Raw genomic sequence first — 21270 nt, 5'->3', positions numbered from 1 at the left:
GAGCTGTAAAGCAGGAGAGAGCGTTGGGGAAATGGGAGAGCTGTAAAGCAGGAGAGAGCGTTAGGGAAATGGGAGAGCTGTAAAGCAGGAGAGAGCGTTGGGGAAATGGGAGAGCTGTAAAGCAGGAGAGAGTGTTGGGGAAATGGGAGGGCTGTAAAGCAGGAGAGAGCGTTGGGGAAATGGGAGAGCTGTAAAGCAGGAGAGCCCGTTGGGGAAATGGCATAGCTGTAAAGCAGGACAGAGTATTGGTGAAATGGGAGAGCTGTAAAGCAGGAGAGAGCGTTGGGGAAATGGGAGAGCTGTAAAGCAGGAGAGAGCGTTAGGGAAATGGGAGAGCTGTAAAGCATAAGAGAGTGTTGGGGAAATGGGAGAGCTGTAAATCATAAGAGAGTTTTGGGGAAATGGAAGAGCTGTAAAGCAGGAGAGAGTGTTGGGGAAATGGGAGAGGTGTAAAGCAGGAGAGAGTGTTGGGGAAATGGGAGAGCTTTAAAGCAGGAGAGAGCGTTGAGGAAATGGGAGAGCTGTAAAGCAGGAGAGAGTGTTGGGGAAATGGGAGAACTGTAAAACAGTAGAGAGCGTTGGGGAAATGGGAGAGTTGTAAAGCAGGAGAGAGTATTGGGGAAATGGGAGAGCTGTAAAGCAGGAGAGAAGTTGGGGAAATGGGAGAGCTGTAAAGCAGGAGAGAGTGTTGGGGAAATAGGAAGCCTGTAAAGCAGGAGACAGTGAGCTGGAAATGGGAGAGCTTTAAAGCAGGAGTGTGTTGAGGAAATAGGAGGGCAATAAAGCAGGAGAGAGCGTTGGGGAAATGAGAGATCTGTAAAGCAGGAGAGAGCGTTGGGGAAATGGGAGAGCTGTAAAGCAAAAGAGAGAGTTGGGGAAATGGGAGAGCTGTAAAGCAGGAGAGAGTTTTGGGCAAATGGGAGAGCTGTAAAGCAGGAGAGAGTGTTGTGGAAATGGGAGAGCTGTAAAGCAGAAGAGAGTCTTGGGGAACTGGGAGAGCTGTAAAGCAGGAGAGAGTGTTGGGGAAATAGGAGGGCTCTAAAGCAGGAGAGAGTGTTGGGTAAATGGGAGAGCTGTATAGCAGGAGAGAGTGTTGGGTAAATGGGAGAGCTGAAAAGCAGGAGAGAGTGTTGGTGAAATGGGAGAGCTGTAAAGCAGGAGAGATTTTGGGGAAATGGGAGAGCTGTAAAGCAGGAGAGAGTGTTGGGGAAATGGGAGAGCTGTAAAGCAGGAGGGAGTGTGGGGGAAATGGGAGAGCTGTAATGCAGGAGATAGTGTTGGGGAAATGGGAGAGCTGTAAAGCAGGAGAGAGTGTTGGGGAAATGGGAGGGCTGTAAAGCAGGAGAGAGCGTTGGGGAAATGGGAGAGCTGTAAAGCAGGAGAGCCCGTTGGGGAAATGGCATAGCTGTAAAGCAGGACAGAGTATTGGTGAAATGGGAGAGCTGTAAAGCAGGAGAGAGCGTTGGGGAAATGGGAGAGCTGTAAAGCAGGAGAGAGCGTTAGGGAAATGGGAGAGCTGTAAAGCAGGAGAGAGCGTTGGGGAAATGGGAGAGCTGTGAAGCAGGAGAGAGCATTCGGGAAATGGGAGAGCTGCAAAGCAGGAGAGAGATTTGGGGAAACGGGAGAGCTGCAAAGCAGGAGAGAGCGTTGAGGAAATGGGAGAGCTGTAAAGCAGGAAAGAGCGTTGAGGAAATGGGAGAGCTGAAAAGCAGGAGAGAGCATTGGGTAAACGGGAGAGCTGTAAAGCCGGAGAGAGTGTTGGGGAAATGGGAGAGCTGTAAAGCAGGAGAGAGCGTTGAGGAAATGGGAGAGCTGTAAAGCAGGAAAGAGAGTTGGGGAAATGGGAGAGCTGTAAAGCGGGAGAGAGCGTTGGGGAAATGGGAGAGCTGTAAAGCAGGAGAGAGCGTTGGGGAAATGGGAGAGCTGTAATGCAGGAGAGAGTGATGAGGAAATGGGAGAGCTGTAAAGCAGGAGTTTGCGATGGGGAAATGGGAGGGCTGTAAAGCAGGAGAGTGCGTTGTGGAAAAGGTAGAGCTGTAAAGCAGCAGAGTGTTGATGAAATAGGAGAGCTGTAAAGCAGCAGAGGGCGCTGGGGAAATGGGAGGGCTGTAAAGCAGGAGAATGCGTTGGGTAAATGTTAGAGCTGTAAAGCAGGAGAGTGTTGAGGAAACAGGAGAGCTTTAAAGCAGGAGAGTGTTGGGGAAATGGGAGAGCTGTAAAGCAGGAGAGAGCGTTAGGGAAATGGGAGAGCTGTAAAGCAGGAGAGAGCGTTAAGGAAATGGGAGAGCTGTAAAGCAGGAGAGAGCGTTGGGGAAATGGGAGAGCTGTAAAGCAGGAGAGAGCGTTAGGGAAATGGGAGAGCTGTAAAGCAGGAGAGAGCATTGGGGAAATGGGAGAGCTGTAAAGCAGTAGAGAGCGTTGGGGAAATGGGAGAGATGTAAAGCAGGAGAGAGTGTTGAGGAAACGGGAGAGCTGTAAAGCAGGAGTTTGCGTTGGGGAAATGGGAGAGCTGTAAAGCAGGAGAGTGCGTTGTGGAAATGGTAGAGCTGTAAAGCAGGAGAGTGTTGATGAAATAGGAGAGCAGTAAAGCAGGAGAGAGCGTTGGGGAAATGGGAGGGCTGTAAAGCAGGAGAATGCGTTGGGTAAATGGTAGAGCTGTAAAGCAGGAGAGTGTTGAGGAAATAGGAGAGCTTTAAAGCAGGAGAGTGATGGGGAAATGGGAGAGCTGTAAAGCAGGAGAGAGCGTTATGGAAATGGGACAGCTGTAAAGCAGAAGAGAGCGTTGGGGAACTGGGAGAGCTGTAAAGCAGGAGAGAGCGTTGGGGTAATGGGAGAGCTGTAAAGCAGGAGAGAGTGTTCGGGAAATGGGAGAGCTGTAAAGCAGGAGAGAGTGTTGGGGAAATGGGAGAGCTGTAAAGCAGGAGAGAGTTTTGGAGAAATGGGAGGTCTGTAAAGCAGGAGAGAGTGTTGAGGAAATAGGAGGGCTGTAAAGCAGGAGAGATTGTTGGGGAAATGGGAGAGCTGTAAATCAGGAGAAAGCATTGGGGAAATGGGAGAGCTGTAAAGCAGGAGAGAGCGTTGAGGAAATGGGAGAGCTGTAAAGCAGGAGAGAGAGTTGGGGAAATGGGAGAGCTGTAAAGCATAAGAGAGTGTTGGGGAAATGGGAGAGCTGTAAAGCAGGAGAGAGTGTTGGGGAAATGGGAGAGCTGTAAAGCAGGAGAGGGAGTTGGGGAAATGGGAGAGCTGTAAATCATAAGAGAGTTTTGGGGAAATGGAAGAGCTGTAAAGCAGGAGAGAGTGTTGGGGAAATGGGAGAGGTGTAAAGCAGGAGAGAGTGTTGGGGAAATGGGAGAGCTGTAAAGCAGGAGAGAGCGTTGAGGAAATGGGAGAGCTGTAAAGCAGGAGAGAGTGTTGGGGAAATGGGAGAGCTGTAAAACAGTAGAGAGCGTTGGGGAAATGGGAGAGTTGTAAAGCAGGAGAGAGTATTGGGGAAATGGGAGAGCTGTAAAGCAGGAGAGAAGTTGGGGAAATGGGAGAGCTGTAAAGCAGGAGAGAGTGTTGGGGAAATAGGAAGCCTGTAAAGCAGGAGACAGTGAGGTGGAAATGGGAGAGCTTTAAAGCAGGAGTGTGTTGAGGAAATAGGAGGGCAATAAAGCAGGAGAGAGCGTTGGGGAAATGAGAGATCTGTAAGGCAGGAGAGAGCGTTGGGGAAATGGGAGAGCTGTAAAGCAAAAGAGAGAGTTGGGGAAATGGGAGGGCTGTAAGGCAGGAGAGAGTTTTGGGCAAATGGGAGAGCTGTAAAGCAGGAGAGAGTCTTGTGGAAATGGGAGAGCTGTAAAGCAGAAGAGAGTCTTGGGGAACTGGGAGAGCTGAAAAGCAGGAGAGAGTGTTGGGGAAATAGGAGGGCTCTAAAGCAGGAGAGAGTGTTGGGTAAATGGGAGAGCTGTATAGCAGGAGAGAGTGTTGGGTAAATGGGAGAGCTGAAAAGCAGGAGAGAGTGTTGGTGAAATGGGAGAGCTGTAAAGCAGGAGAGATTTTGGGGAAATGGGAGAGCTGTAAAGCAGGAGAGAGCGTTCGGGAAATGGGAGAGCTGTAAAGCAGGAGAGAGTGTTGGAGAACTGGGAGTGCTGTAAAGCAGGAGAGAGTGTTGGGGAAGGGAGAGCTGTAAAGCAGGAGAGCGTGTTGGGGAAATGGGAGGGCTGTAAAGCAGGAGAGAGCGTTGGGCAAATGGGAGAGCTGCAAAGCAGGATAGAGCGTTGTGGAAATGGGAGGGCTGTAAAGCAGGAAAGTGCGTTGGCGAAATGGTAGAGCTGTAAAGCAGGAGAGTGTTGAGGAAATAGGAGAGCTTTAAAGCAGGAGAGTGTTGGGGAAATGGGCGAGCTGTAAATAAAGAGAGAGCGTTAGGGAAATGGGAGAGCTGTAAATCAGGACAGAGAGTTGGGGAAATGGGAGAGCATTAAAGCTGAAGTGAGTGTTGGGGAATTGGGAGAGCTGTAAAGCAGGAGAGAGTGTTGGGGAAATGGAAGAGCTGTAAAGCAGGAGAGTGCGTTGGGGAAATGGGAGAGATGTAAAGCAGGAGAAAGTGTTGGAGAAATGGGAGAGCTGTAAAGCAGGAGAGTGTGTTGGGGAAATGGGAGAGCTGCAAAGCAGGAGAGAGTGTTGGGGAAATGGGAGAACTGTAAAGCAGGAGAGTGCGTTGGGGAAATGGGAGAGATGTAAAGCAGGAGAGAGTGTTGGGGAAATGGGGGAGTTGTAAAGCAGGAGAGAGTGTTGGGGAAATGGGAGAGCTGTAAAGCAGGAGAGAGTGTTGGGGAAATGGGAGAGCTGTAAAGCAGGAGAGTGCGATGGGGAAATGGGAGAGATGTAAAGCAGGAGAATGCGTTGGGTAAATGGTAGAGCTGTAAAGCTGGAGAGTGTTGAGGAAATAGGAGAGCTTTAAAGCAGGAGAGTGATGGGGAAATGGGAGAGCTGTAAAGCAGCAGAGAGCGTTAGGGAAATGGGAGAGCTGTAAAGCAGAAGAGAGCGTTGGGGAAATGGGAGAGCTGTAAAGCAGGAGAGAGCGTTGGGGAAATGGGAGAGCTGTAAAGCAGGAGAGAGTGTTGGGGAAATGGGAGAGCTGTAAAGCAGGAGAGAGTGTTGGGGAAATGGGAGAGCTGTAAAGCAGGAGAGAGTTTTGGAGAAATGGGAGGGCTGTAAAGCAGGAGAGAGTGTTGAGGAAATAGGAGGGCTGTAAACAGGAGAGATTGTTGGGGAAATGGGAGAGCTGTAAATCAGGAGAGAGTGTTGGGGAAATGGGAGAGCTGTAAAGCAGGAGAGAGCTTTGAGGAAATGGGAGAGCTGTAAAGCAGGAGAGAGAGTTGGGGAAATGGGAGAGCTGTAAAGCAGGAGAGAGTGTTGGGGAAATGGGAGAGCTGTAAAGCAGTAGAGAGCGTTGGGGAAATGGGAGAGTTGTAAAGCAGGAGAGTGTATTGGGGAAATGGGAGAGCTGTAAAGCAGGAGAGAAGTTGGGGAAATGGGAGAGCTGTAAAGCGGGAGAGAGTGTTGGGGAAATAGGAAGCCTGTAAAGCAGGAGACAGTGTTGGGGAAATGAGAGAGCATTAAAGAAGGAGTGTGTTGAGGAAATAGGAGAACTTTAAAGCAGGAGAGTGTTGGGGAAATGGGCGAGCTGTAAAGAAAGAGAGAGCGTTAGGGAAATGGGAGAGGTGTAAAGCAGGAGAGAGTGTTGGGGAATTGGGAGAGATGTATAGCAGGTGAGAGTGTTGGGGAAATGGGAGAGGTGTGAAGCAGGAGAGAATGTTGGGGAAATGGGAGCGCTGTAAAGCAGTAGAGCGTGTTGGGGAAATGGGAGAGCATTAAAGCAGAAGTGAGTGTTGGGGAATTGGGAGAGCTGTAAAGCAGGAGAGAGTGTTGGGGAAATGGGAGAGTTGTAAAGCAGGAGAGTGCGTTGGGGAAATGGGAGAGCTGTAAAGCAGGAGAGAGTGTTGGAGAAATGGGAGAGCTGTAAAGCAGGAGAGTGTGTTGGGGAAATGGGAGAACTGTAAAGCAGGAGAGTGCGTTGGGAATATGGGAGAGATGTAAAGCAGGAGAGAGTGTTGGGGAAATGGGAGAGTTGTAAAGCAGGAGAAAGTGTTGGGGAAATGGGAGAGCTGTAAAGCAGGAGAGAGTGTTGGGCAAATGGGAGAGCTGTAAAGCAGGAGAGTGCGTTGGGGAAATGGGAGAGATGTAAAGCAGGAGACAGAGTTGGGGAAATGGGAGAGCTGTAAAGCAGGAGAGAGTGTTTGGGAAATGGGAGAGCTGTAAATCAGGACAGAGAGTTGGGGAAATGGGAGAGCATTAAAGCAGAAGTGAGTGTTGGGGAATTGGGAGAGCTGTAAAGCAGGAGAGAGTGTTGGGGAAATGGAAGAGCTGTAAAGCAGGAGAGTGCGTTGGGGAAATGGGAGAGATGTAAAGCAGGAGAAAGTGTTGGGGAAATGGGAGAGTTGTAAAGCAGGAGAGAGTGTTGGGGAAATGGGAGAGCTGTAAAGCAGGAGAGAGTGTTGGGGAAATGGGAGAGCTGTAAAGCAGGAGAGTGCGTTGGGGAAATGGGAGAGATGTAAAGCAGGAGAATGCGTTGGGTAAATGGTAGAGCTGTAAAGCAGGAGAGTGTTGAGGAAATAGGAGAGCTTTAAAGCAGGAGAGTGATGGGGAAATGGGAGAGCTGTAAAGCAGCAGAGAGCGTTAGGGAAATGGGAGAGCTGTAAAGCAGAAGAGAGCGTTGGGGAAATGGGAGAGCTGTAAAGCAGGAGAGAGCGTTGGGGAAATGGGAGAGCTGTAAAGCAGGAGAGAGTGTTGGGGAAATAGGAGAGCTGTAAAGCAGGAGAGAGTGTTGGGGAAATGGGAGAGCTGAAAAGCAGGAGAGAGTTTTGGAGAAATGGGAGGGCTGTAAAGCAGGAGAGAGTGTTGAGGAAATAGGAGGGCTGTAAAGCAGGAGAGATTGTTGGGGAAATGGGAGAGCTGTAAATCAGGAGAGAGTGTTGGGGAAATGGGAGAGCTGTAAAGCAGGAGAGAGCTTTGAGGAAATGGGAGAGCTGTAAAGCAGGAGAGAGAGTTGGGGAAATGGGAGAGCTGTAAAGCAGGAGAGAGTGTTGGGGAAATGGGAGAGCTGTAAAGCAGTAGAGAGCGTTGGGGAAATGGGAGAGTTGTAAAGCAGGAGAGTGTATTGGGGAAATGGGAGAGCTGTAAAGCAGGAGAGAAGTTGGGGAAATGGGAGAGCTGTAAAGCAGGAGAGAGTGTTGGGGAAATAGGAAGCCTGTAAAGCAGGAGACAGTGTTGGGGAAATGGGAGAGCTTTAATGAAGGAGGGAGTTGAGGAAATAGGAGAGCATTAAAGCAGGAGAGTGTTGGGGAAATGGGCGAGCTGTAAAAATAGAGTGAGCGTTAGGGAAATGGGAGAGGTGTAAAGCAGGAGAGAGTGTTGGGGAATTGGGAGAGATGTATAGCAGGTGAGAGTGTTGGGGAAATGGGAGAGGTGTAAAGCAGTAGAGAGTGTTGGGGAAATGGGTGAGCATTACAGCAGAAGTGAGTGTTGGGGAATTGGGAGAGCTGTAAAGCAGGAGAGAGTGTTGGGGAAATGGGAGAGCTGTAAAGCAGGAGAGTGCGTTGGGGAAATGGGAGAGCTGTAAAGCAGGAGAGAGTGTTGGAGAAATGGGAGAGCTGTAAAGCAGGAGAGTGTGTTGGGGAAATGGGAGAGCTGCAAAGCAGGAGAGAGTGTTGGGGAAATGGGAGAACTGTAAAGCAGGAGAGTGCGTTGGGGAAATGGGAGAGATGTAAAGCAGGAGAGAGTGTTGGGGAAATGGGAGAGTTGTAAAGCAGGAGAAAGTGTTGGGGAAATGGGAGAGCTGTAAAGCAGGAGAGAGTGTTGGGGAAATGGGAGAGCTGTAAAGCAGGAGAGTGCGTTGGGGAAATGGGAGAGATGTAAAGCAGGAGAGAGAGTTGGGGAAATGGGAGAGCTGTAAAGCAGGAGAGAGTGTTTGGGAAATGGGAGAGCTGTAAATCAGGAGTGAGTGTTGGGGAAATGGGAGAGCTGTAAAGCAGGAGAGAGTTTTGGGGCACTGGGAGAGCTGTAAAGCAGGAGAGAGTGTTGGGGAAATGGGAGAGCTGTAAAGCAGGAGAGAGTGTTGGGGATATGGGAGAGCTGTAAAGCAGGAGAGAGTTTTGGGGCACTGGGAGAGCTGTAAAGCAGGAGAGAGTGTTGGGGAAATGGGAGAGCTGTAAAGCAGGAGAGAGTGTTGGGGATATGGGAGAGCTGTAAAGCAGGACAGAGTGTTGGGGAATTGGGAGAGCTGTAAAGCAGCAGAGAGCATTGGGGAAATGGGAGAGCTGTAAATCAGGAGAGAGCGTTGGGGAAATAGGAGGGCTGTAAAGCAGGAGAGATTGTTTGGGAAATGGGGGAGCTGTAAAGCAGGAGACTGTTGAGGAAATAGGAGGTCTATAAAGCAGGACAGAGCGTTGGGGAAATGGGACAGCTGTAAACGAGGAGAGAGAGTTGGGGAAATGGGAGAGGTGTAAAGCAGGAGAGTGTGCTGGGGAAATGGGAGAGCTGTAAAGCAGGAGTGAGCGTTGGAGAAATGGGACAGCTGTAAAGCAGGAGAGAGTGTTGGGGAAATGGGAGAGCTGTAAAGCCGGAGAGAGTGTTGGGGAAATGGGAGAACTGTAAAGCAGGAGAGAGCGTTGGGGAAATGGGAGAGATATAAAGCAGGAGAGAGTGTTGGGGAAATGGGTGAGCTGTAAAGCAGGAGAGAGTGTTGGGGAAATGGGAGAGTTGTAAAGCAGGAGAGAGTGTTGGGGAACTGGGAGAGCTGTAAAGCAGGAGAGAGCGTTGGGGAAATGGGAGAGCTGTAAAGCAGGAGTGAGTCTTGGGGAAATGGGAGAGCTGGTAAGCAGGAGAGAGTTTTGGGGCACTGGGAGAGCTGTAAAGCATGAGAGAGTGTTGGGGAAATGGGAGAGCTGTAAAGCAGGAGAGAGTGTTGGGGATATGGGAGAGTTGTAAAGCTGGAGAGTGTGTTGGGGAAATGGGAGAGCTGTAAAGCCGGAGAGAGTGTTGGGGAAATGGGAGAGCTGTAAAGCAGGAGAAAGTGTTGGGGAAATGGGAGAACTGTAAAGCAGGAGACAGCGTTGGGGAAATGGGAGAGCTGTAAAGCAGGAGAGAGCGTTGGGGAAATGGGAGAGCTGTAAAGCAGGAGAGAGTGTTGGGGAAATGGGAGAGCTGTAAAGCAGCAGAGTGTTGGGGAACTGGGAGAGCTGTAAAGCAGGAGGGAGTGTGGGGGAAATGGGAGAGCGGTAATGCAGGAGAGAGTGTTGGGGAAATGGGAGAACTGTAAAGCAGGAGAGAGCGTTGGGGAAATGGGAGAGCTTAAAAGCAGGAGAGAGCATTGGGGAAACGGGAGAGCTGTAAAGCAGGACAGAGAGTTGGGGAAATGGGAGAGCTGTAAAGCGGGAGAGAGCGTTGGGGAAATGGGAGAGCTGTAAAGCAGGAGAGAGCGTTGGGGAAATGGGAGAGCTGTAATGCAGGAGAGAGTGATGAGGAAATGGGAGAGCTGTAAAGCAGGAGTTTGCGTTGGGGAAATGGGAGGGCTGTAAAGCAGGAGAGTGCGTTGTGGAAAAGGTAGAGCTGTAAAGCAGGAGAGTGTTGATGAAATAGGAGAGCTGTAAAGCAGCAGAGGGCGTTGGGGAAATGGGAGGGCTGTAAAGCAGGAGAATGCGTTGGGTAAATGTTAGAGCTGTAAAGCAGGAGAGTGTTGAGGAAACAGGAGAGCATTAAAGCAGGAGAGTGTTGGGGAAATGGGAGAGCTGTAAAGCAGGAGAGAGCGTTAGGTAAATGGGAGAGCTGTAAAGCAGGAGAGAGCGTTAAGGAAATGGGAGAGCTGTAAAGCAGGAGAGAGCGTTGGGGAAATGGGAGAGCTGTAAAGCAGGAGAGAGCGTTAGGGAAATGGGAGAGCTGTAAAGCAGAAGAGTGCGTTGGGGAAATGGGAGAGCTGTAAAGCAGGAGAGAGCATTGGGGAAATGGGAGAGCTGTAAAGCAGTACAGAGCGTTGGGGAAATGGGAGAGATGTAAAGCAGGAGAGAGTGTTGAGGAAATGGGAGAGCTGTAAAGCAGGAGTTTGCGTTGGGGAAATGGGAGAGCTGTAAAGCAGGAGAGTGCGTTGTGGAAATGGTAGAGCTGTAAAGCAGGAGAGTGTTGATGAAATAGGAGAGCTGTAAAGCAGGAGAGAGCTTGGGGAAATGGGAGGGCTGTAAAGCAGGAGAATGCGTTGGGTAAATGGTAGAGCTGTAAAGCAGGAGAGTGTTGAGGAAATAGGAGAGCTTTAAAGCAGGAGAGTGATGGGGAAATGGGAGAGCTGTAAAGCAGGAGAGAGCGTTAGGGAAATGGGACAGCTGTAAAGCAGAAGAGAGCGTTGGGGAAATGGGAGAGCTGTAAAGCAGGAGAGAGCGTTGGGGTAATGGGAGAGCTGTAAAGCAGGAGAGAGTGTTGGGGAAATGGGAGAGCTGTAAAGCAGGAGAGAGTGTTGGGGAAATGGGAGAGCTGTAAAGCAGGAGAGAGTTTTGGAGAAATGGGAGGGCTGTAAAGCAGGAGAGAGTGTTGAGGAAATAGGAGGGCTGTAAAGCAGGAGAGATTGTTGGGGAAATGGGAGAGCTGTAAATCAGGAGAAAGCATTGGGGAAATGGGAGAGCTGTAAAGCAAGAGAGAGAGTTGGGGAAATGGGAGAGCTGTAAAGCATAAGAGAGTGTTGGGGAAATGGGAGAGCTGTAAAGCAGGAGAGAGTGTTGGGGAAATGGGAGAGCTGTAAAGCAGGAGAGGGAGTTGGGGAAATGGGAGAGCTGTAAATCATAAGAGAGTTTTGGGGAAATGGAAGAGCTGTAAAGCAGGAGAGAGTGTTGGGGAAATGGGAGAGCTGTAAAGCAGGAGAGAGTGTTGGGGAAATGGGAGAGCTGTAAAGCAGGAGAGAGCGTTGAGGAAATGGGAGAGCTGTAAAGCAGGAGAGAGTGTTGGGGAAATGGGAGAGCTGTAAAACAGTAGAGAGCATTGGGGAAATGGGAGAGTTGTAAAGCAGGAGAGATTATTGGGGAAATGGGAGAGTTGTAAAGCAGGAGAGAAGTTGGGGAAATGGGAGAGCTGTAAAGCAGGAGAGAGTGTTGGGGAAAGAGGAAGCCTGTAAAGCAGGAGACAGTGTGGTGGAAATGGGAGAGCTTTAAAGCAGGAGTGTGTTGAGGAAATAGGAGGGCAATAAAGCAGGAGAGAGCGTTGGGGAAATGAGAGATCTGTAAAGCAGGAGAGAGCGTTGGGGAAATGGGAGAGCTGTAAGGCAGGAGAGAGTTTTGGGGAAATGGGAGAGCTGTAAAGCAGGAGAGAGTGTTGGGAAATGGGAGAGCTGTAAAGCAGAAGAGAGTCTTGGGGAACTGGGAGAGCTGTAAAGCAGGAGAGAGTGTTGGGGAAATAGGAGGGCTCTAAAGCAGGAGAGAGTGTTGGGTAAATGGGAGAGCTGTATAGCAGGGGAGAGTGTTGGGTAAATGGGAGAGTTGAAAAGCAGGAGAGAGTGTTGGTGAAATGGGAGAGCTGTAAAGCAGGAGAGATTTTGGGGAAATGGGAGAGCTGTAAAGCAGGAGAGAGCGTTGGGGAAATGGGAGAGCTGTAAAGCAGGAGAGAGTGTTGGAGAACTGGGAGTGCTGTAAAGCAGGAGAGAGTGTTGGGGAAGGGAGAGCTGTAAAGCAGGAGAGCGTGTTGGGGAAATGGGAGGGCTGTAAAGCAGGAGAGAGCGTTGGGCAAATGGGAGAGCTGCAAAGCAGGATAGAGCGTTGTGGAAATGGGAGGGCTGTAAAGCAGGAGAGTGCGTTGGGGAAATGGTAGAGCTGTAAAGCAGGAGAGTGTTGAGGAAATAGGAGAGCTTTAAAGCAGGAGAGTGTTGGGGAAATGGGCGAGCTGTAAAGAAAGAGAGAGCGTTAGGGAAATGGGAGAGCTGTAAATCAGGACAGAGAGTTGGGGAAATGGGAGAGCATTAAAGCAGAAGTGAGTGTTGGGGAATTGGGAGAGCTGTAAAGCAGGAGAGAGTGTTGGGGAAATGGACGAGCTGTAAAGCAGGAGAGTGCGTTGGGGAAATGGGAGAGATGTAAAGCAGGAGAAAGTGTTGGAGAAATGGGAGAGCTGTAAAGCAGGAGAGTGTGTTGGGGAAATGGGAGAGCTGCAAAGCAGGAGAGAGTGTTGGGGAAAAGGGAGAACTGGAAAGCAGGAGAGTGCATTGGGGAAATGGGAGAGATGTAAAGCAGGAGAGAGTGTTGGGGAAATGGGAGAGTTGTAAAGCAGCAGAGAGTGTTGGGGAAATGGGAGAGCTGTAAAGCAGGAGAGAGTGTTGGGGAAATGGGAGAGCTGTAAAGCAGGAGAGTGCGTTGGGGAAATGGGAGAGATGTAAAGCAGGAGAATGCGTTGGGTAAACGGTAGAGCTGTAAAGCAGGAGAGTGTTGAGGAAATAGGAGAGCTTTAAAGCAGGAGAGTGATGGGGAAATGGGAGAGCTGTAAAGCAGCAGAGAGCGTTAGGGAAATGGGAGAGCTGTAAAGCAGAAGAGAGCGTTGGGGAAATGGGAGAGCTGTAAAGCAGGAGAGAGCGTTGGGGAAATGGGAGAGCTGTAAAGCAGGAGAGAGTGTTGGGGAAATGGGAGAGCTGTAAAGCAGGAGAGAGTTTTGGAGAAATGGGAGGGCTGTAAAGCAGGAGAGAGTGTTGAGGAAGTAGGAGGGCTGTTAAGCAGGAGAGATTGTTGGGGAAATGGGAGAGCTGTAAATCAGGAGAGAGTGTTGGGGAAATGGGAGAGCTGTAAAGCAGGAGAGAGCTTTGAGGAAATGGGAGAGCTGTAAAGCAGGAGAGAGAGTTGGGGAAATGGGAGAGCTGTAAAGCAGGAGAGAGTGTTGGGGAAATGGGAGAGCTGTAAAGCAGTTGAGAGCGTTGGGGAAATGGGAGAGTTGTAAAGCAGGAGAGTGTATTGGGGAAATGGGAGAGCTGTAAAGCAGGAGAGAAGTTGGGGAAATGGGAGAGCTGTAAAGCAGGAGAGAGTGTTGGGGAAATAGGAAGCCTGTAAAGCAGGAGACAGTGTTGGGGAAATGGGAGAGCATTAAAGAAGGAGTGTGTTGAGGAAATAGGAGAGCTTTAAAGCAGGAGAGTGTTGGGGAAATGGGCGAGCTGTAAAGAAAGAGAGAGCGTTAGGGAAATGGGAGAGGTGTAAAGCAGGAGAGAGTGTTGTGGAATTGGGAGAGATGTATAGCAGGTGAGAGTGTTGGGGAAATGGGAGAGGTGGAAAGCAGGAGAGAATGTTGGGGAAATGGGAGCGCTGTAAAGCAGTAGAGCGTGTTGGGGAAATGGGAGAGCATTAAAGCAGAAGTGAGTGTTGGGGAATTGGGAGAGCTGTAAAGCAGGAGAGAGTGTTGGGGAAATGGGAGAGCTGTAAAGCAGGAGAGTGCGTTGGGGAAATGGGAGAGCTGTAAAGCAGGAGAGAGTGTTGGAGAAATGGGAGAGCTGTAAAGCAGGAGAGTGTGTTGGGGAAATGGGAGAGCTGCAAAGCAGGAGAGAGTGTTGGGGAAATGGGAGAACTGTAAAGCAGGAGAGTGCGTTGGGAATATGGGTGAGATGTAAAGCAGGAGAGAGTGTTGGGGAAATGGGAGAGTTGTAAAGCAGGAGAAAGTGTTGGGGAAATGGGAGAGCTGTAAAGCAGGAGAGTGCGTTGGGGAAATGGGAGAGATGTAAAGCAGGAGAGTGCGTTGGGGAAATGCAAGAGATGTAAAGCAGGAGAGAGAGTTGGGGAAATGGGAGAGCTGTAAAGCAGGAGAGAGTGTTTGGGAAATGGGAGAGCTGTAAATCAGGACAGAGAGTTGGGGAAATGGGAGAGCATTAAAGCAGAAGTGAGTGTTGGGGAATTGGGAGAGCTGTAAAGCAGGAGAGAGTGTTGGGGAAATGGAAGAGCTGTAAAGCAGGAGAGTGCGTTGGGGAAATGGGAGAGATGTAAAGCAGGAGAAAGTGTTGGAGAAATGGGAGAGCTGTAAAGCAGGAGAGTGTGTTGGGGAAATGGGAGAGCTGCAAAGCAGGAGAGAGTGTTGGGGAAATGGGAGAACTGTAAAGCAGGAGAGTGCGTTGAGGAAATGGGAGAGATGTAAAGCAGGAGAGAGTGTTGGGGAAATGGGAGAGTTGTAAAGCAGGAGAGAGTGTTGGGGAAATGGGAGAGCTGTAAAGCAGGAGAGAGTGTTGGGGAAATGGGAGAGCTGTAAAGCAGGAGAGTGCTTTGGGGAAATGGGAGAGATGTAAAGCAGGAGAATGCGTTGGGTAAATGGTAGAGCTGTAAAGCAGGAGAGTGTTGAGGAAATAGGAGAGCTTTAAAGCAGGAGAGTGATGGGGAAATGGGAGAGCTGTAAAGCAGCAGAGAGCGTTAGGGAAATGGGAGAGCTGTAAAGCAGAAGAGAGCGTTGGGGAAATGGGAGAGCTGTAAAGCAGGAGAGAGCGTTGGGGAAATGGGAGAGCTGTAAAGCAGGAGAGAGTGTTGGGGAAATGGGAGAGCTGTAAAGCAGGAGAGAGTGTTGGGGAAATGGGAGAGCTGAAAAGCAGGAGAGAGTTTTGGAGAAATGGGAGGGCTGTAAAGCAGGAGAGAGTGTTGAGGAAATAGGAGGGCTGTAAAGCAGGAGATATTGTTGGGGAAATGGGAGAGCTGTAAATCAGGAGAGGAGTGTTGGGGAAATGGGAGAGCTGTAAAGCAGGAGAGAGCTTTGAGGAAATGGGAGAGCTGTAAAGCAGAGAGAGTGTTGGGGAAATGGGAGAGCTGTAAAGCAGTAGAGAGCGTTGGGGAAATGGGAGAGTTGTAAAGCAGGAGAGTGTATTGGGGAAATGGGAGAGCTGTAAAGCAGGAGAGAAGTTGGGGAAATGGGAGAGCTGTAAAGCAGGAGAGAGTGTTGGGGAAATAGGAAGCCTGTAAAGCAGGAGACAGTGTTGGGGAAATGGGAGAGCTTTAAAGAAGGAGTGTGTTGAGGAAATAGGAGAGCTTTAAAGCAGGAGAGTGTTGGGGAAATGGGCGAGCTGTAAAGAAAGAGAGAGCGTTAGGGAAATGGGAGAGGTGTAAAGCAGGAGAGAGTGTTGGGGAATTGGGAGAGATGTATAGCAGGTGAGAGTGTTGGGGAAATGGGAGAGGTGTAAAGCAGGAGAGAGTGTTGGGGAAATGGGAGCGCTGTAAAGCAGGAGAGAGTGTTGGGGAAATGGGAGAGCTGTAAAGCAGGAGAGTGCGTTGGGGAAATGGGAGAGCTGTAAAGCAGGAGAGAGTGTTGGAGAAATGGGAGAGCTGTAAAGCAGGAGAGTGTGTTGGGGAAATGGGAGAGCTGTAAAGCAGGAGAGAGTGTTGGGGAAATGGGAGAACTGTAAAGCAGGAGAGTGCGTTGGGGAAATGGGAGAGATGTAAAGCAGGAGAGAGTGTTGGGGAAATGGGAGAGTTGTAAAGCAGGAGAAAGTGTTGGGGAAATGGGAGGGCTGTAAAGCAGGAGAGAGTGTTGGGGAAATGGGAGAGCTGTAAAGCAGGAGAGTGCGTTGGGGAAATGGGAGAGATGTAAAGCAGGAGAGAGAGTTGGGGAAATGGGAGAGCTGTAAAGCAGGAGAGAGTGTTTGGGAAATGGGAGAGCTGTAAATCAGGACAGAGAGTTGGGGAAATGGAGGAGCTGTAAAGCAGGAGAGAGCGTTGGGGAACTGGGAGAGCTGTAAAGCAGGAGAGAGCGTTGGGGAAATGGGAGAGCTGTAAAGCAGGAGTGAGTGTTGGGGAAATGGGAGAGCTGTAATGCAGGAGAGAGTGTTGGGGATATGGGAGAGCTGTAAAGCAGGACAGAGTGTTGGGGAATTGGGAGAGCTGTAAAGCAGCAGAGAGCATTGGGGAAATGGGAGAGCTGTAAATCAGGAGAGAGCGTTGGGGAAATAGGAGGGCTGTAAAGCAGGAGAGATTGTTTGGGAAATGGGGGAGCTGTAAAGCAGGAGACTGTTGAGGAAATAGGAGGTCTATAAAGCAGGACAGAGCGTTGGGGAAATGGGACAGCTGTAAACGAGGAGAGAGAGTTGGGGAAATGGGAGAGGTGTAAAGCAGGAGAGTGTGTTGGGGAAATGGGAGAGCTGTAAAGCAGGAGTGAGCGTTGGAGAAATGGGACAGCTGTAAAGCAGGAGAGAGTGTTGGGGAAATGTGAGAGCTGTAAAGCCGGAGAGAGTGTTGGGGAAATGGGAGAACTGTAAAGCAGGAGAGAGCGTTGGGGAAATGGGAGAGATGTAAAGCAGGAGAGAGTGTTGGGGAAATGGGTGAGCTGTAAAGCAGGAGAGAGTGTTGGGGAAATGGGAGAGTTGTAAAGCAGGAGAGAGTGTTGGGGAACTGGGAGAGCTGTAAAGCAGGAGAGAGCGTTGGGGAAATGGGAGAGCTGTAAAGCAGGAGTGAGTGTTGGGGAAATGGGAGAGCTGTAAAGCAGGAGAGAGTTTTGGGGCACTGGGAGAGCTGTAAAGCAGGAGAGAGTGTTGGGGAAATGGGAGAGCTGTAAAGCAGGAGAGAGTGTTGGTGATATGGGAGAGATGTAAAGCTGGACAGAGTGTTGGGGAACTGGAAGAGCTTTAAAACAGCAGAGAGCATTGGGGAAATGGGAGAGCTGTAAAGCAGGAGAGAGCGTTGGGGAAATAGGAGGGCTGTAAAGCAGGAGAGATTGTTTGTGAAATGGGTGAGCTGTAAAGCAGGAGAGTGTTGAGGAAATAGGAGGTCTATAAAGCAGGACAGAGCGTTGGGGAAATGGGAGAGCTGTAAAGCAGCAGAGTGTTGGGGAACTGGGAGAGCTGTAAAGCAGGAGGGAGTGTGGGGGAAATGGGAGAGCTGTAATGCAGGAGAGAGTGTTGGGGAAATGGGAGAGCTGTAAAGCAGGAGAGAGTGTTGGGGAAATGGGAGAGCTGTAAAGCAGGAGAAAGTGTTGGGGAAATGGGAGAACTGTAAAGCAGGAGACAGCGTTGGGGAAATGGGAGAGCTGTAAAGCAGGAGAGAGCGTTGGGGAAATGGGAGAGCTGTAAAGCAGGAGAGAGTGTTGGGGAAATGGGAGAGCTGTAAAGCAGCAGAGTGTTGGGGAACTGGGAGAGCTGTAAAGCAGGAGGGAGTGTGGGGGAAATGGGAGAGCGGTAATGCAGGAGAGAGTGTTGGGGAAATGGGAGAACTGTAAAGCAGGAGAGAGCGTTGGGGAAATGGGAGAGCTTAAAAGCAGGAGAGAGCATTGGGGAAACGGGAGAGCTGTAAAGCAGGACAGAGAGTTGGGGAAATGGGAGAGCTGTAAAGCGGGAGAGAGCGTTGGGGAAATGGGAGAGCTGTAAAGCAGGAGAGAGCGTTGGGGAAATGGGAGAGCTGTAATGCAGGAGAGAGTGATGAGGAAATGGGAGAGCTGTAAAGCAGGAGTTTGCGTTGGGGAAATGGGAGGGCTGTAAAGCAGGAGAGTGCGTTGTGGAAAAGGTAGAGCTGTAAAGCAGGAGAGTGTTGATGAAATAGGAGAGCTGTAAAGCAGCAGAGGGCGTTGGGGAAATGGGAGGGCTGTAAAGCAGGAGAATGCGTTGGGTAAATGTTAGAGCTGTAAAGCAGGAGAGTGTTGAGGAAACAGGAGAGCATTAAAGCAGGAGAGTGTTGGGGAAATGGGAGAGCTGTAAAGCAGGAGAGAGCGTTAGGTAAATGGGAGAGCTGTAAAGCAGGAGAGAGCGTTAAGGAAATGGGAGAGCTGTAAAGCAGGAGAGAGCGTTGGGGAAATGGGAGAGCTGTAAAGCAGGAGAGAGCGTTAGGGAAATGGGAGAGCTGTAAAGCAGAAGAGTGCGTTGGGGAAATGGGAGAGCTGTAAAGCAGGAGAGAGCATTGGGGAAATGGGAGAGCTGTAAAGCAGTACAGAGCGTTGGGGAAATGGGAGAGATGTAAAGCAGGAGAGAGTGTTGAGGAAATGGGAGAGCTGTAAAGCAGGAGTTTGCGTTGGGGAAATGGGAGAGCTGTAAAGCAGGAGAGTGCGTTGTGGAAATGGTAGAGCTGTAAAGCAGGAGAGTGTTGATGAAATAGGAGAGCTGTAAAGCAGGAGAGAGCTTGGGGAAATGGGAGGGCTGTAAAGCAGGAGAATGCGTTGGGTAAATGGTAGAGCTGTAAAGCAGGAGAGTGTTGAGGAAATAGGAGAGCTTTAAAGCAGGAGAGTGATGGGGAAATGGGAGAGCTGTAAAGCAGGAGAGAGCGTTAGGGAAATGGGACAGCTGTAAAGCAGAAGAGAGCGTTGGGGAAATGGGAGAGCTGTAAAGCAGGAGAGAGCGTTGGGGTAATGGGAGAGCTGTAAAGCAGGAGAGAGTGTTGGGGAAATGGGAGAGCTGTAAAGCAGGAGAGAGTGTTGGGGAAATGGGAGAGCTGTAAAGCAGGAGAGAGTTTTGGAGAAATGGGAGGGCTGTAAAGCAGGAGAGAGTGTTGAGGAAATAGGAGGGCTGTAAAGCAGGAGAGATTGTTGGGGAAATGGGAGAGCTGTAAATCAGGAGAAAGCATTGGGGAAATGGGAGAGCTGTAAAGCAAGAGAGAGAGTTGGGGAAATGGGAGAGCTGTAAAGCATAAGAGAGTGTTGGGGAAATGGGAGAGCTGTAAAGCAGGAGAGAGTGTTGGGGAAATGGGAGAGCTGTAAAGCAGGAGAGGGAGTTGGGGAAATGGGAGAGCTGTAAATCATAAGAGAGTTTTGGGGAAATGGAAGAGCTGTAAAGCAGGAGAGAGTGTTGGGGAAATGGGAGAGCTGTAAAGCAGGAGAGAGTGTTGGGGAAATGGGAGAGCTGTAAAGCAGGAGAGAGCGTTGAGGAAATGGGAGAGCTGTAAAGCAGGAGAGAGTGTTGGGGAAATGGGAGAGCTGTAAAACAGTAGAGAGCGTTGGGGAAATGGGAGAGTTGTAAAGCAGGAGAGATTATTGGGGAAATGGGAGAGCTGTAAAGCAGGAGAGAAGTTGGGGAAATGGGAGAGCTGTAAAGCAGGAGAGAGTGTTGGGGAAAGAGGAAGCCTGTAAAGCAGGAGACAGTGTGGTGGAAATGGGAGAGCTTTAAAGCAGGAGTGTGTTGAGGAAATAGGAGGGCAATAAAGCAGGAGAGAGCGTTGGGGAAATGAGAGATCTGTAAAGCAGGTGAGAGCGTTGGGGAAATGGGAGAGCTGTAAGGCAGGAGAGAGTTTTGGGGAAATGGGAGAGCTGTAAAGCAGGAGAGAGTGTTGGGAAATGGGAGAGCTGTAAAGCAGAAGAGAGTCTTGGGGAACTGGGAGAGCTGTAAAGCAGGAGAGAGTGTTGGGGAAATAGGAGGGCTCTAAAGCAGGAGAGAGTGTTGGGTAAATGGGAGAGCTGTATAGCAGGGGAGAGTGTTGGGTAAATGGGAGAGTTGAAAAGCAGGAGAGAGTGTTGGTGAAATGGGAGAGCTGTAAAGCAGGAGAGATTTTGGGGAAATGGGAGAGCTGTAAAGCAGGAGAGAGCGTTGGGGAAATGGGAGAGCTGTAAAGCAGGAGAGAGTGTTGGAGAACTGGGAGTGCTGTAAAGCAGGAGAGAGTGTTGGGGAAGGGAGAGCTGTAAAGCAGGAGAGCGTGTTGGGGAAATGGGAGGGCTGTAAAGCAGGAGAGAGCGTTGGGCAAATGGGAGAGCTGCAAAGCAGGATAGAGCGTTGTGGAAATGGGAGGGCTGTAAAGCAGGAGAGTGCGTTGGGGAAATGGTAGAGCTGTAAAGCAGGAGAGTGTTGAGGAAATAGGAGAGCTTTAAAGCAGGAGAGTGTTGGGGAAATGGGCGAGCTGTAAAGAAAGAGAGAGCGTTAGGGAAATGGGAGAGCTGTAAATCAGGACAGAGAGTTGGGGAAATGGGAGAGCATTAAAGCAGAAGTGAGTGTTGGGGAATTGGGAGAGCTGTAAAGCAGGAGAGAGTGTTGGGGAAATGGAAGAGCTGTAAAGCAGGAGAGTGCGTTGGGGAAATGGGAGAGATGTAAAGCAGGAGAAAGTGTTGGAGAAATGGGAGAGCTGTAAAGCAGGAGAGTGTGTTGGGGAAATGGGAGAGCTGCAAAGCAGGAGAGAGTGTTGGGGAAAAGGGAGAACTGGAAAGCAGGAGAGTGCGTTGGGGAAATGGGAGAGATGTAAAGCAGGAGAGAGTGTTGGGGAAATGGGAGAGTTGTAAAGCAGCAGAGAGTGTTGGGGAAATGGGAGAGCTGTAAAGCAGGAGAGAGTGTTGGGGAAATGGGAGAGCTGTAAAGCAGGAGAGTGCGTTGGGGAAATGGGAGAGATGTAAAGCAGGAGAATGCGTTGGGTAAACGGTAGAGCTGTAAAGCAGGAGAGTGTTGAGGAAATAGGAGAGCTTTAAAGCAGGAGAGTGATGGGGAAATGGGAGAGCTGTAAAGCAGCAGAGAGCGTTAGGGAAATGGGAGAGCTGTAAAGCAGAAGAGAGCGTTGGGGAAATGGGAGAGCTGTAAAGCAGGAGAGAGCGTTGGGGAAATGAGAGAGCTGTAAAGCAGGAGAGAGTGTTGGGGAAATGGGAGAGCTGTAAAGCAGGAGAGAGTTTTGGAGAAATGGGAGGGCTGTAAAGCAGGAGAGAGTGTTGAGGAAGTAGGAGGGCTGTTAAGCAGGAGAGATTGTTGGGGAAATGGGAGAGCTGTAAATCAGGAGAGAGTGTTGGGGAAATGGGAGAGCTGTAAAGCAGGAGAGAGCTTTGAGGAAATGGGAGAGCTGTAAAGCAGGAGAGAGAGTTGGGGAAATGGGAGAGCTGTAAAGCAGGAGAGAGTGTTGGGGAAATGGGAGAGCTGTAAAGCAGTTGAGAGCGTTGGGGAAATGGGAGAGTTGTAAAGCAGGAGAGTGTATTGGGGAAATGGGAGAGCTGTAAAGCAGGAGAGAAGTTGGGGAAATGGGAGAGCTGTAAAGCAGGAGAGAGTGTTGGGGAAATAGGAAGCCTGTAAAGCAGGAGACAGTGTTGGGGAAATGGGAGAGCATTAAAGAAGGAGTGTGTTGAGGAAATAGGAGAGCTTTAAAGCAGGAGAGTGTTGGGGAAATGGGCGAGCTGTAAAGAAAGAGAGAGCGTTAGGGAAATGGGAGAGGTGTAAAGCAGGAGAGAGTGTTGTGGAATTGGGAGAGATGTATAGCAGGTGAGAGTGTTGGGGAAATGGGAGAGGTGGAAAGCAGGAGAGAATGTTGGGGAAATGGGAGCGCTGTAAAGCAGTAGAGCGTGTTGGGGAAATGGGAGAGCATTAAAGCAGAA

Source organism: Cetorhinus maximus, chromosome 20 (genome assembly GCF_964194155.1).
Source record: "Cetorhinus maximus chromosome 20, sCetMax3.hap1.1, whole genome shotgun sequence".
Classification (NCBI taxonomy): Eukaryota; Metazoa; Chordata; class Chondrichthyes; order Lamniformes; family Cetorhinidae; genus Cetorhinus; species Cetorhinus maximus.
Note: the sequence above shows the minus strand (reverse complement) of the source record.